At 38.5% G+C, this 4,718-nt stretch overlaps 1 non-coding gene across 1 annotated transcript; it reads right to left on the minus strand.

Moving 5' to 3' along the window:
* Positions 1 to 4,396: 4,396 nt before the first annotated feature.
* On the minus strand, positions 4,397 to 4,504 carry LOC112782017 (small nucleolar RNA R71). Its single transcript, XR_003192761.1, has one exon. It is a non-coding gene; the product is annotated as a small nucleolar RNA R71 (small nucleolar RNA).
* Between the last annotated feature and the right edge of the window lie 214 nt (positions 4,505 to 4,718).

Consider the following 4,718-nt stretch of genomic DNA (forward strand, 5'->3'; position numbering starts at 1 on the left):
TTTCTTGATGTTGTTGTTGATTGCGTAGGAATGCTAGTTTTGTTGATCTTGTTGGATAACTAGGATGTTCATATAGATTTTATCATTTTGGTATGGATGAATTGTTGAAGTAGAGAGAATGCTTTGTTTTGAATAATGCATGAATTTGTGAGTGTTTTCTTGACTACCTAGCTTAAACACCTGCCAAGAATGTGTTAGAATAGCCCTTTCTATGTTGTTTAAAAAAAAACAAAGGAAATGGGGGCATTCGCGCGCGAGCGTGCTTTGCACGCGCGCGCCGGTGGTGCATTTCACACTCCTGGTACAAAAATCCGAGAGTTATGCCCACCTTGTGCCCACTTCATGCCAAGCACCCACGCGCAAGCGTGCGTGATGCCTGGGCGCCCCTTGTAACTTAGCCATCGACGCGCAAGCACACTGTGCGCGCGCGCGTCGGTTGTGCACTCTGACCTCTCTGGTATAAAAACTAGAGTTATGCCAACTTCGTGCCTATTCTGTGCCCGCGACTGATGCACATGCATACTTGACGCGTCCATGCCGGTTGCCACCTTCAGCAGGCACGTGTCCGCGCACTGTGCGCGTCCGTGCCGCCTGTGCTGGATGCCAACTCTGGTACAAAAACCCGATAGTCAGGCCTACTTTGTGCCAACTCTGTGCCAGGGGCACAACTGTCGTCACGTGTACGCGCCCTTGATGCGTACGCGCCCCTCGCTCAACCCTCATCGACGCGTAAGCGCACTGTGCGCGCGTGCATCGATCGCGCGACTCAGTTTTAAACCTGGCGTGCCCTGTCTCTTCCCTTTTTCTCACCTCTTTTCTTATTTCCTTTCTTCTTCTTTCTCCATCACCTCTCCTCTCTTCTTCCTTTCCCATACTCCACCACCACCGTCTCCAGCCATTCACCGGCGACCACCACCACCTCCGGTAGCACTACATCTCTTCTCTCTCTCTCTCCTTTTTCACAAAAGAAAACTCCACCTTGTTCTTTTACACTTCTCAATGTTCTACTTCTTCTATACCTCATCTCTTATTCTCTTTGCATAATCTCTTCTTCTAGTTACATGTTTCTTTTTATTGATTCTCTTAATTTCTCTTTTAGTTGCATGATTATACTACTTGCTTTTTGCTTGTTTACTTTGTCCTTCTCTTGTTTTCCCTTGGATGTTGACTTAAGTTTTAATTTTCTTTTATAGATCTTCTTGTTGTCTGATGAGCGGATAATTTATACGCTTTTTGGCATTGTTTTTAGTATGTTTTTAGTATATTTTAATTAGTTTTTATTTAAAAATCATATTTCTGGACTTTACTATGAGTTTGTGTGTTTTTCTGTGATTTCAGGTATTTTCTGGCTGAAATTGAGGGACCTAAGCAAAAATCTGATTCAGAGGCTGAAAAAGGACTGCAGATTGTGTTGGGTTCTGACCTCCCTGCACTCAAAGTGGATTTTCTGGAGCTACAAATACCTAATTGGCACACTCTCAATTGCGTTGGAAAGTAGACATCCTGGACTTTTCAGCAATGTAAAATAATCCATACTTTGCCCGAGATTTGATGGCCCAAACTGGCATTTCAAGTCAGCTCAAGAATTCTGGCGTTTAACTCCGAAACTGGCACAAAAGCTGGAGTTAAACGCCCAAACTGGCACAAAAGCTGGCGTTTAACTCCAAGAAAAGTCACTACACGAAAATGCTTCAATGCTCAGCCCAAGAACACACCAAGTGGGCCCGGAAGAAGATTTCTACATTAATTACTGATTTTTGTAACCCTTGGCTACTAGTTTTCTATAAATAGGACCTTTTGCTATTGTATTTTGAGACCATCTTGGGACGTTTAGTCCTTAAACCTTTGAGGCTGGCCATTCGGCCATGCTTACACTATTTGTTCTTATGTATTTTCAACGGTGGAGTTTCTACACACCATAGATTAAGGTGTGGAGCTCTGCTGTTCTTCATGAATTAATACGAAGTACTATTGTTTTTCTATTCAACTCAAGTCTATTTCTTCTCCAAGATATTCATTCGTTCTTCAACTTGATGAATGTGATGATCCGTGACACTCATCATCATTCTCACCTATGAACATGTACCTGACAACCACCTCTGTTCTACTAGCAATGGCTTGAATGCGTATCTCTTGGGTTTCTAATCTAAGATTGGAACCTTCGTGGTATAGGCTAGAATTAATGGCAGCCATTCCTGAGATCCGGAAAGTCTAAACCTTGTCTGTGGTATTCCGAGTAGGATCTAGGAACGGATGACTGTGACGAGCTTCAAACTCGCGATTGTAGGGCGTGTGACAGACAAAAAGGATCAATGGATCCTATTCCGACATGATCGAGAACCGACAGCTGATTAGCCGATGTTGTGACAGAGCATCAGGACCATTTTTAAGAATGAATTCTAGAGTTTCAAGGTGATGATCTTACCATCACAAAAGCTTATTGATTCCCATCAATTTAGCTATTGAATGTAATGTCCTGCTGAAGCTTGGCCAAACATGTCTAATCTTTTTAGACTGAAGCTTTAGATTAACATTGCATGATTCCTGGAATTCTTATTAAAAGTTTTGATTCTCTTTATTTTCTTTTCTATAAAATACAAAAAAATTTTAAAATCATAAAACCAAAAATATTTTATGTTTCTTGTTTGAGTCTATTGTCTAATTTTATGTTTGGTGTCAATTGTATGTCTTTATCCTTCTAATTTTTGAAAATTTATACATATTGTTCTTCATTGATCTTCAAGTTGTTCTGCATGATTTCATTGCTCTGATCTTTAAATTCTCTTGTTTTGTGTGTTTTGTTGTTCCTCATATGCATTCACAATTTGTTAGTGTCTTTTATATGAAAATTTTTAAGTTTGGTGTCCTGCATCCATTGTTTATTTGATCTTAGTTGCATTTTTTTTATTCCCATCATCAAAAATTCAAAAATATTTTTCAAAACTATGTCTTTTCAAGTCAATAATACAGAGAATTGAAGATTCAGAACATTCAGCAGAGGAATCAAACAGAAAAAGCTGGGCGTTCAAAACGCCTAGTGAAGAAGGAAAACTGGCATTTAAACGCCAGCCAGGGTACCTGGCTGGACGTTTAACGCCCAAAAAGGTAGAGATTTGGGCGTTAAACGCGAGAATGGGCACCATTCTGGGCGTTTAACGCCAGGATGACACTAGAGGGAAGATTTTGTTTTTAATTCACATTTTTTTCAAGTTTTCATTTTTTTTTCAAAATCAAATCTTTTTCAAATCATATCTTTTCAAATCAATTTCTTTCCATTTTATATTTATTTTTTACTATTTTCAAAAATCCTTGATTCAATTAAGGATTTACTTCAAAATTTTCAAGTTGTTACTTGCATATTAAGAAATGATCAAACTTTAAATTTTAAAATCATATCTTTTAATTTCTTGATAGTCAAGTAATCAACTTTAATTTTAAAAATTTTCTTTTTCTAAATTGATTTTCAATCATATCTTTTCAAACATATCTTTTCAATCACGTCTTTTTCAAAATTAATTTTTTCAATCATATCTTTTTTCTAATTTCAAAATCTTTTTAAAAAAATCACTTTATTTCTTTCCCAATCTTAGTTTTCGAAAATCTCAATCAAATTTTCAAATTTTTTTTAAATCTTTTAATTTATTTTCAAAAATTCTTCCCCTCTTTTCACATCCTTCTATTTAAAGGACTAAGACTCCCCATCAAGGTGCAATTCGAACTCTGTCCCTCTTGATAAGTTCGAATTCCCTCTTCTCCACCTCCTCCTTCTATTCTTCTTTTCCTCTGACACCTCAAGGAATCTCTATACTGTGACATAGAGGATTCCCTACTTTCTTGTTCTCTTCTTTTTCATATGAGCAGGAACAAAGATAAAGGCATACTTGTTCAAGCTGATCCTGAACCTGAAAGGACCTTGAAGAGAAAGCTAAGAGAAGCTAAAGAACAATTCTCTTTAGAGGGCCTAACAGAACTCTTCAAAGAAGAAGAAACCATGGCAGCCGAAAACAACAACAATGCCGACAATGCAAGGAAGGTGCTTGGTGACTTCACTGCACCTACTCCTGATTTCTATGGGAGAAGCATCTCTATCACTGCCATTGGAGCAAACAACTTTGAGCTTAAGCCGCAATTAGTTTCTCTAATGCAACAGAATTGCAAGTTTTATGGACTTCCATTGGAAGATCATCATCAGTTTTTAGTTGAATTCTTGCAAATCTATGACACTGTCAAGACCAATGGGGTTGACCCTGAAGTCTACAGACTTATGCTTTTTCCTTTTGCTGTAAGAGACAGAGCTAGAACATGGTTGGATTCACAACCTAAGAAAAGCCTGAACTCTTGGGAAAAGCTAGTCAATGCCTTCTTGACAAAGTTCTTTCCACCTCAAAAATTGAGTAAGCTTAGAGTGGAAGTCCAAACTTTTAGACAGAAGAATGGTGAGTCCCTCTATGAAGCTTGGGAGAGATACAAGCAATTGATCAGAAGGTGCCCTTCTGACATGCTTTCAGAATGGAGCATCATAGGAATCTTCTATGATGGTCTGTCTGAACTATCCAAGATGTCATTGGATAGCTCTGCTGGAGGATCTCTTCATCTGAAGAAGATGCCTGCAGAAGCTCAAGAACTCATTGAAATGGTTACAAATAACCAATTCATGTACATCTCTGAAAGGAATCCTGTGAATAATGGGACAACTCAGAAGAAAAGAGTTCTTGAGA

The sequence above is a fragment of the Arachis hypogaea genome, chromosome 19, assembly GCF_003086295.3.
Source record: "Arachis hypogaea cultivar Tifrunner chromosome 19, arahy.Tifrunner.gnm2.J5K5, whole genome shotgun sequence".
Classification (NCBI taxonomy): Eukaryota; Viridiplantae; Streptophyta; class Magnoliopsida; order Fabales; family Fabaceae; genus Arachis; species Arachis hypogaea.